The following is a 7,500-nucleotide window of genomic DNA, read 5'->3' on the forward strand; positions in this document are numbered from 1 at the left end:
AATCTGTATATGGATAAGTAGCCTATGGTTGTCAACTTATTTCGTACGGCCATACCAGCCTGGCAACGCCCGATCTCGTCTGATCTCGGAAGCTAAGCAGGGTCGGGCCTGGTTAGTACTTGGATGGGAGACCGCCTGGGAATACCAGGTGCTGTATGCTCATTCACTTAGAAACTGAAATCTTGCAATATGCACAAGTAGTCCTTCATGAAAGGGGCTGGAAGCTGTTTTCATTTTGACACGAGAGGGAGAGAGAGAGAGAGAGAGACCACCTTGCATTGTCAATTGCTAAATCTGTATATGGATAAGTAGCCTATGGTTGTCAACTTATTTCGTACGGCCATACCAGCCTGGCAACGCCCGATCTCGTCTGATCTCGGAAGCTAAGCAGGGTTGGGCCTGGTTAGTACTTGGATGGGAGACCGCCTGGGAATACCAGGTGCTGTATGCTCTTTTGCTCATTCACTTAGAAACTGAAATCTTGCAATATGCACAAGTAGTCCTTCATGAAAGGGGCTGGAAGCTGTTTTCATTTTGACACGAGAGAGAGAGAGAGAGAGAGAGAGAGACCACCTTGCATTGTCAATTGCTAAATCTGTATATGGATAAGTAGCCTATGGTTGTCAACTTATTTCGTACGGCCATACCAGCCTGGCAACGCCCGATCTCGTCTGATCTCGGAAGCTAAGCAGGGTCGGGCCTGGTTAGTACTTGGATGGGAGACCGCCTGGGAATACCAGGTGCTGTATGCTCTTTTGCTCATTCACTTAGAAACTGAAATCTTGCAATATGCACAAGTAGTCCTTCATGAAAGGGGCTGGAAGCTGTTTTCATTTTGACACGAGAGAGAGAGAGAGAGAGAGAGACTACCTTGCATTGTCAATTGCTAAATCTGTATATGGATAAGTAGCCTATGGTTGTCAACTTATTTCGTACGGCCATACCAGCCTGGCAACGCCCGATCTCGTCTGATCTCGGAAGCTAAGCAGGGTCGGGCCTGGTTAGTACTTGGATGGGAGACCGCCTGGGAATACCAGGTGCTGTATGCTCTTTTGCTCATTCACTTAGAAACTGAAATCTTGCAATATGCACAAGTAGTCCTTCATGAAAGGGGCTGGAAGCTGTTTTCATTTTGACACGAGAGAGAGAGAGAGAGAGACCACCTTGCATTGTCAATTGCTAAATCTGTATATGGATAAGTAGCCTATGGTTGTCAACTTATTTCGTACGGCCATACCAGCCTGGCAACGCCCGATCTCGTCTGATCTCGGAAGCTAAGCAGGGTCGGGCCTGGTTAGTACTTGGATGGGAGACCGCCTGGGAATACCAGGTGCTGTATGCTCTTTTGCTCATTCACTTAGAAACTGAAATCTTGCAATATGCACAAGTAGTCCTTCATGAAAGGGGCTGGAAGCTGTTTTCATTTTGACACGAGAGAGAGAGAGAGAGACCACCTTGCATTGTCAATTGCTAAATCTGTATATGGATAAGTAGCCTATGGTTGTCAACTTATTTCGTACGGCCATACCAGCCTGGCAACGCCCGATCTCGTCTGATCTCGGAGCTAAGCAGGGTCGGGCCTGGTTAGTACTTGGATGGGAGACCGCCTGGGAATACCAGGTGCTGTATGCTCTTTTGCTCATTCACTTAGAAACTGAAATCTTGCAATATGCACAAGTAGTCCTTCATGAAAGGGGCTGGAAGCTGTTTTCATTTTGACACGAGAGAGAGAGAGAGAGAGAGAGACCACCTTGCATTGTCAATTGCTAAATCTGTATATGGATAAGTAGCCTATGGTTGTCAACTTATTTTGTACGGCTATACCAGCCTGGCAACGCCCGATCTCGTCTGATCTCGGAAGCTAAGCATGGTCGGGCCTGGTTAGTACTTGGATGGGAGACCGCCTGGGAATACCAGGTGCTGTATGCTCTTTTGCTCATTCACTTAGAAACTGAAATCTTGCAATATGCACAAGTAGTCCTTCATGAAAGGGGCTGGAAGCTGTTTTCATTTTGACACGAGAGAGAGAGAGAGAGAGAGAGACCACCTTGCATTGTCAATTGCTAAATCTGTATATGGATAAGTAGCCTATGGTTGTCAACTTATTTCGTACGGCCATACCAGCCTGGCAACGCCCGATCTCGTCTGATCTCGGAAGCTAAGCAGGCTAGGGCCTGGTTAGTACTTGGATGGGAGACCGCCTGGGAATACCAGGTGCTGTATGCTCTTTTGCTCATTCACTTAGAAACTGAAATCTTGCAATATGCACAAGTAGTCCTTCATGAAAGGGGCTGGAAGCTGTTTTCATTTTGACACGAGAGAGAGAGAGAGAGAGACCACCTTGCATTGTCAATTGCTAAATCTGTATATGGATAAGTAGCCTATGGTTGTCAACTTATTTCGTACGGCCATACCAGCCTGGCAACGCCCGATCTCGTCTGATCTCGGAAGCTAAGCAGGGTCGGGCCTGGTTAGTACTTGGATGGGAGACCGCCTGGGTATACCAGGTGCTGTATGCTCTTTTGCTCATTCACTTAGAAACTGACATCTTGCAATATGCACAAGTAGTCCTTCATGAAAGGGGCTGGAAGCTGTTTTCATTTTGACACGAGAGAGAGAGAGAGAGAGAGAGAGAGACCACCTTGCATTGTCAATTGCTAAATCTGTATATGGTGACACGAGAGAGAGAGAGAGAGAGAGAGAGAGACCACCTTGCATTGTCAATTGCTAAATCTGTATATGGATAAGTAGCCTATGGTTGTCAACTTATTTTGTACGGCTATACCAGCCTGGCAACGCCCGATCTCGTCTGATCTCGGAAGCTAAGCATGGTCGGGCCTGGTTAGTACTTGGATGGGAGACCGCCTGGGAATACCAGGTGCTGTATGCTCTTTTGCTCATTCACTTAGAAACTGAAATCTTGCAATATGCACAAGTAGTCCTTCATGAAAGGGGCTGGAAGCTGTTTTCATTTTGACACGAGAGAGAGAGAGAGAGAGAGAGAGAGAGAGACCACCTTGCATTGTCAATTGCTAAATCTGTATATGGATAAGTAGCCTATGGTTGTCAACTTATTTCGTACGGCCATACCAGCCTGGCAACACCCGATCTCGTCTGATCTCGGAAGATAAGCAGGGTCGGGCCTTGTTAGTACTTGGATGGGAGACCGCCTGGGAATACCAGGTGCTGTATGCTCTTTTGCTCATTCACTTAGAAACTGAAATCTTGCAATATGCACAAGTAGTCCTTCATGAAAGGGGCTGGAAGCTGTTTTCATTTTGACACGAGAGAGAGAGAGAGAGAGAGAGACCACCTTGCATTGTCAATTGCTAAATCTGTATATGGATAAGTAGCCTATGGTTGTCAACTTATTTAGTACGGCCATACCAGCCTGGCAACGCCCGATCTCGTCTGATCTCGGAAGCTAAGCAGGGTCGGGCCTGGTTAGTACTTGGATGGGAGACCGCCTGGGAATACCAGGTGCTGTATGCTCATTCACTTAGAAACTGAAATCTTGCAATATGCACAAGTAGTCCTTCATGAAAGGGGCTGGAAGCTGTTTTCATTTTGACACGAGAGGGAGAGAGAGAGAGAGAGACCACCTTGCATTGTCAATTGCTAAATCTGTATATGGATAAGTAGCCTATGGTTGTCAACTTATTTCGTACGGCCATACCAGCCTGGCAACGCCCGATCTCGTCTGATCTCGGAAGCTAAGCAGGGTCGGGCCTGGTTAGTACTTGGATGGGAGACCGCCTGGGAATACCAGGTGCTGTATGCTCATTCACTTAGAAACTGAAATCTTGCAATATGCACAAGTAGTCCTTCATGAAAGGGGCTGGAAGCTGTTTTCATTTTGACACGAGAGGGAGAGAGAGAGAGAGACCACCTTGCATTGTCAATTGCTAAATCTGTATATGGATAAGTAGCCTATGGTTGTCAACTTATTTCGTACGGCCATACCAGCCTGGCAACGCCCGATCTCGTCTGATCTCGGAAGCTAAGCAGGGTTGGGCCTGGTTAGTACTTGGATGGGAGACCGCCTGGGAATACCAGGTGCTGTATGCTCTTTTGCTCATTCACTTAGAAACTGAAATCTTGCAATATGCACAAGTAGTCCTTCATGAAAGGGGCTGGAAGCTGTTTTCATTTTGACACGAGAGAGAGAGAGAGAGAGAGAGACCACCTTGCATTGTCAATTGCTAAATCTGTATATGGATAAGTAGCCTATGGTTGTCAACTTATTTCGTACGGCCATACCAGCCTGGCAACGCCCGATCTCGTCTGATCTCGGAAGCTAAGCAGGGTCGGGCCTGGTTAGTACTTGGATGGGAGACCGCCTGGGAATACCAGGTGCTGTATGCTCTTTTGCTCATTCACTTAGAAACTGAAGTCTTGCAATATGCACAAGTAGTCCTTCATGAAAGGGGCTGGAAGCTGTTTTCATTTTGACACGAGAGAGAGAGAGAGAGAGAGAGAGAGACTACCTTGCATTGTCAATTGCTAAATCTGTATATGGATAAGTAGCCTATGGTTGTCAACTTATTTCGTACGGCCATACCAGCCTGGCAACGCCCGATCTCGTCTGATCTCGGAAGCTAAGCAGGGTCGGGCCTGGTTAGTACTTGGATGGGAGACCGCCTGGGAATACCAGGTGCTGTATGCTCTTTTGCTCATTCACTTAGAAACTGAAATCTTGCAATATGCACAAGTAGTCCTTCATGAAAGGGGCTGGAAGCTGTTTTAATTTTGACACGAGAGAGAGAGAGAGAGAGACCACCTTGCATTGTCAATTGCTAAATCTGTATATGGATAAGTAGCCTATGGTTGTCAACTTATTTCGTACGGCCATACCAGCCTGGCAACGCCCGATCTCGTCTGATCTCGGAAGCTAAGCAGGGTCGGGCCTGGTTAGTACTTGGATGGGAGACCGCCTGGGAATACCAGGTGCTGTATGCTCTTTTGCTCATTCACTTAGAAACTGAAATCTTGCAATATGCACAAGTAGTCCTTCATGAAAGGGGCTGGAAGCTGTTTTCATTTTGACACGAGAGAGAGAGAGAGAGAGACCACCTTGCATTGTCAATTGCTAAATCTGTATATGGATAAGTAGCCTATGGTTGTCAACTTATTTCGTACGGCCATACCAGCCTGGCAACGCCCGATCTCGTCTGATCTCGGAGCTAAGCAGGGTCGGGCCTGGTTAGTACTTGGATGGGAGACCGCCTGGGAATACCAGGTGCTGTATGCTCTTTTGCTCATTCACTTAGAAACTGAAATCTTGCAATATGCACAAGTAGTCCTTCATGAAAGGGGCTGGAAGCTGTTTTCATTTTGACACGAGAGAGAGAGAGAGAGAGAGAGAGAGAGACCACCTTGCATTGTCAATTGCTAAATCTGTATATGGATAAGTAGCCTATGGTTGTCAACTTATTTTGTACGGCTATACCAGCCTGGCAACGCCCGATCTCGTCTGATCTCGGAAGCTAAGCATGGTCGGGCCTGGTTAGTACTTGGATGGGAGACCGCCTGGGAATACCAGGTGCTGTATGCTCTTTTGCTCATTCACTTAGAAACTGAAATCTTGCAATATGCACAAGTAGTCCTTCATGAAAGGGGCTGGAAGCTGTTTTCATTTTGACACGAGAGAGAGAGAGAGAGAGAGACCACCTTGCATTGTCAATTGCTAAATCTGTATATGGATAAGTAGCCTATGGTTGTCAACTTATTTCGTACGGCCATACCAGCCTGGCAACGCCCGATCTCGTCTGATCTCGGAAGCTAAGCAGGCTAGGGCCTGGTTAGTAATTGGATGGGAGACCGCCTGGGAATACCAGGTGCTGTATGCTCTTTTGCTCATTCACTTAGAAACTGAAATCTTGCAATATGCACAAGTAGTCCTTCATGAAAGGGGCTGGAAGCTGTTTTCATTTTGACACGAGAGAGAGAGAGAGAGAGAAAGACCACCTTGCATTGTCAATTGCTAAATCTGTATATGGATAAGTAGCCTATGGTTGTCAACTTATTTCGTACGGCCATACCAGCCTGGCAACGCCCGATCTCGTCTGATCTCGGAAGCTAAGCAGGGTCGGGCCTGGTTAGTACTTGGATGGGAGACCGCCTGGGTATACCAGGTGCTGTATGCTCTTTTGCTCATTCACTTAGAAACTGAAATCTTGCAATATGCACAAGTAGTCCTTCATGAAAGGGGCTGGAAGCTGTTTTCATTTTGACACGAGAGAGACAGAGAGAGAGACCACCTTGCATTGTCAATTGCTAAATCTGTATATGGATAAGTAGCCTATGGTTGTCAACTTATTTCGTACGGCCATACCAGCCTGGCAACGCCTGATCTCGTCTGATCTCGGAAGCTAAGCAGGGTTGGGCCTGGTTAGTACTTGGATGGGAGACCGCCTGGGAATACCAGGTGCTGTATGCTCTTTTGCTCATTCACTTAGAAACTGACATCTTGCAATATGCACAAGTAGTCCTTCATGAAAGGGGCTGGAAGCTGTTTTCATTTTGACACGAGAGAGAGAGAGAGACTACCTTGCATTGTCAATTGCTAAATCTGTATATGGATAAGTAGCCTATGGTTGTCAACTTATTTAGTACGGCCATACCAGCCTGGCAACGCCCGATCTCGTCTGATCTCGGAAGCTAAGCAGGGTCGGGCCTGGTTAGTACTTGGATGGGAGACCGCCTGGGAATACCAGGTGCTGTATGCTCTTTTGCTCATTCACTTAGAAACTGACATCTTGCAATATGCACAAGTAGTCCTTCATGAAAGGGGCTGGAAGCTGTTTTCATTTTGACACGAGAGAGAGAGAGAGAGACTACCTTGCATTGTCAATTGCTAAATCTGTATATGGATAAGTAGCCTATGGTTGTCAACGTATTTTGTACGGCCATACCAGCCTGGCAACGCCCGATCTCGTCTGATCTCGGAAGCTAAGCAGGGTCGGGCCTGGTTAGTACTTGGATGGGAGACCGCCTGGGAATACCAGGTGCTGTATGCTGTTTTGCTCATTCACTTAGAAACTGAAATCTTGCAATATGCACAAGTAGTCCTTCATGAAAGGGGCTGGAAGCTGTTTTCATTTTGACACGAGAGAGAGAGAGAGAGAGACTACCTTGCATTGTCAATTGCTAAATCTGTATATGGATAAGTAGCCTATGGTTGTCAACTTATTTAGTACGGCCATACCAGCCTGGCAACGCCTGATCTCGGAAGCTAAGCAGGGTCGGGCCTGGTTAGTACTTGGATGGGAGACCGCCTGGGAATACCAGGTGCTGTATGCTCTTTTGCTCATTCACTTAGAAACTGACATCTTGCAATATGCACAAGTAGTCCTTCATGAAAGGGGCTGGAAGCTGTTTTCATTTTGACACGAGAGAGAGAGAGAGAGAGAGAGAGAGAGACTACCTTGCATTGTCAATTGCTAAATCTGTATATGGATAAGTAGCCTATGGTTGTCAACGTATTTTGTACGGCCATAC

At 46.8% G+C, this 7,500-nt stretch overlaps 20 non-coding genes and 6 pseudogenes across 20 annotated transcripts in view; all 26 read left to right on the forward strand.

Annotated features, from left to right (window-relative positions):
• The first annotated feature begins 41 nt into the window (after positions 1-41).
• Positions 42-160, forward strand: LOC146243234 (5S ribosomal RNA). Its single transcript, XR_014737679.1, has one exon. It is a non-coding gene; the product is annotated as a 5S ribosomal RNA (ribosomal RNA).
• A 172-nt stretch (positions 161-332) lies between these two features.
• Positions 333-451, forward strand: LOC146243235 (5S ribosomal RNA). The gene has a single exon (XR_014738127.1). It is a non-coding gene; the product is annotated as a 5S ribosomal RNA (ribosomal RNA).
• A 182-nt stretch (positions 452-633) lies between these two features.
• LOC146243236 (5S ribosomal RNA) lies at positions 634-752 on the forward strand. Its single transcript, XR_014737681.1, has one exon. It is a non-coding gene; the product is annotated as a 5S ribosomal RNA (ribosomal RNA).
• A 178-nt stretch (positions 753-930) lies between these two features.
• On the forward strand, positions 931-1,049 carry LOC146243237 (5S ribosomal RNA). Its single transcript, XR_014737682.1, has one exon. It is a non-coding gene; the product is annotated as a 5S ribosomal RNA (ribosomal RNA).
• A 174-nt stretch (positions 1,050-1,223) lies between these two features.
• LOC146243238 (5S ribosomal RNA) lies at positions 1,224-1,342 on the forward strand. The gene has a single exon (XR_014737683.1). It is a non-coding gene; the product is annotated as a 5S ribosomal RNA (ribosomal RNA).
• A 172-nt stretch (positions 1,343-1,514) lies between these two features.
• Positions 1,515-1,632, forward strand: LOC146243239 (5S ribosomal RNA; annotated as a pseudogene).
• A 178-nt stretch (positions 1,633-1,810) lies between these two features.
• On the forward strand, positions 1,811-1,929 carry LOC146243240 (5S ribosomal RNA; annotated as a pseudogene).
• A 178-nt stretch (positions 1,930-2,107) lies between these two features.
• Positions 2,108-2,226, forward strand: LOC146243241 (5S ribosomal RNA). The gene has a single exon (XR_014736200.1). It is a non-coding gene; the product is annotated as a 5S ribosomal RNA (ribosomal RNA).
• Positions 2,227-2,400: 174 nt separating this feature from the next.
• LOC146243242 (5S ribosomal RNA) lies at positions 2,401-2,519 on the forward strand. The gene has a single exon (XR_014734946.1). It is a non-coding gene; the product is annotated as a 5S ribosomal RNA (ribosomal RNA).
• Positions 2,520-2,771: 252 nt separating this feature from the next.
• On the forward strand, positions 2,772-2,890 carry LOC146243243 (5S ribosomal RNA; annotated as a pseudogene).
• A 186-nt stretch (positions 2,891-3,076) lies between these two features.
• On the forward strand, positions 3,077-3,195 carry LOC146243244 (5S ribosomal RNA). Its single transcript, XR_014740467.1, has one exon. It is a non-coding gene; the product is annotated as a 5S ribosomal RNA (ribosomal RNA).
• Positions 3,196-3,373: 178 nt separating this feature from the next.
• Positions 3,374-3,492, forward strand: LOC146243245 (5S ribosomal RNA). The gene has a single exon (XR_014740354.1). It is a non-coding gene; the product is annotated as a 5S ribosomal RNA (ribosomal RNA).
• A 170-nt stretch (positions 3,493-3,662) lies between these two features.
• LOC146243246 (5S ribosomal RNA) lies at positions 3,663-3,781 on the forward strand. Its single transcript, XR_014737684.1, has one exon. It is a non-coding gene; the product is annotated as a 5S ribosomal RNA (ribosomal RNA).
• Positions 3,782-3,949: 168 nt separating this feature from the next.
• On the forward strand, positions 3,950-4,068 carry LOC146243247 (5S ribosomal RNA). Its single transcript, XR_014738139.1, has one exon. It is a non-coding gene; the product is annotated as a 5S ribosomal RNA (ribosomal RNA).
• Positions 4,069-4,246: 178 nt separating this feature from the next.
• On the forward strand, positions 4,247-4,365 carry LOC146243248 (5S ribosomal RNA). Its single transcript, XR_014737685.1, has one exon. It is a non-coding gene; the product is annotated as a 5S ribosomal RNA (ribosomal RNA).
• Positions 4,366-4,547: 182 nt separating this feature from the next.
• Positions 4,548-4,666, forward strand: LOC146243249 (5S ribosomal RNA). The gene has a single exon (XR_014737686.1). It is a non-coding gene; the product is annotated as a 5S ribosomal RNA (ribosomal RNA).
• Positions 4,667-4,840: 174 nt separating this feature from the next.
• On the forward strand, positions 4,841-4,959 carry LOC146243250 (5S ribosomal RNA). Its single transcript, XR_014737687.1, has one exon. It is a non-coding gene; the product is annotated as a 5S ribosomal RNA (ribosomal RNA).
• Positions 4,960-5,133: 174 nt separating this feature from the next.
• On the forward strand, positions 5,134-5,251 carry LOC146243251 (5S ribosomal RNA; annotated as a pseudogene).
• A 184-nt stretch (positions 5,252-5,435) lies between these two features.
• LOC146243252 (5S ribosomal RNA) lies at positions 5,436-5,554 on the forward strand (annotated as a pseudogene).
• A 176-nt stretch (positions 5,555-5,730) lies between these two features.
• Positions 5,731-5,849, forward strand: LOC146243253 (5S ribosomal RNA). Its single transcript, XR_014735634.1, has one exon. It is a non-coding gene; the product is annotated as a 5S ribosomal RNA (ribosomal RNA).
• A 178-nt stretch (positions 5,850-6,027) lies between these two features.
• LOC146243254 (5S ribosomal RNA) lies at positions 6,028-6,146 on the forward strand. The gene has a single exon (XR_014734947.1). It is a non-coding gene; the product is annotated as a 5S ribosomal RNA (ribosomal RNA).
• A 174-nt stretch (positions 6,147-6,320) lies between these two features.
• LOC146243255 (5S ribosomal RNA) lies at positions 6,321-6,439 on the forward strand. Its single transcript, XR_014739838.1, has one exon. It is a non-coding gene; the product is annotated as a 5S ribosomal RNA (ribosomal RNA).
• Positions 6,440-6,609: 170 nt separating this feature from the next.
• On the forward strand, positions 6,610-6,728 carry LOC146243256 (5S ribosomal RNA). Its single transcript, XR_014740355.1, has one exon. It is a non-coding gene; the product is annotated as a 5S ribosomal RNA (ribosomal RNA).
• Positions 6,729-6,900: 172 nt separating this feature from the next.
• LOC146243257 (5S ribosomal RNA) lies at positions 6,901-7,019 on the forward strand. Its single transcript, XR_014739718.1, has one exon. It is a non-coding gene; the product is annotated as a 5S ribosomal RNA (ribosomal RNA).
• A 174-nt stretch (positions 7,020-7,193) lies between these two features.
• On the forward strand, positions 7,194-7,302 carry LOC146243258 (5S ribosomal RNA; annotated as a pseudogene).
• Positions 7,303-7,486: 184 nt separating this feature from the next.
• The window catches only part of LOC146243259 (5S ribosomal RNA), a 119-nt gene continuing 105 nt past the window's right edge, over positions 7,487-7,500 (forward strand). The window contains exon 1 of the ribosomal RNA XR_014739719.1: positions 7,487-7,500. This exon is cut by the window's right edge and continues 105 nt beyond it. This is a non-coding gene — a ribosomal RNA (5S ribosomal RNA).

Source organism: Hypomesus nipponensis, chromosome 20 (assembly GCF_054491055.1).
Source record: "Hypomesus nipponensis isolate SF chromosome 20, ASM5449105v1, whole genome shotgun sequence".
Taxonomy (NCBI): Eukaryota; Metazoa; Chordata; class Actinopteri; order Osmeriformes; family Osmeridae; genus Hypomesus; species Hypomesus nipponensis.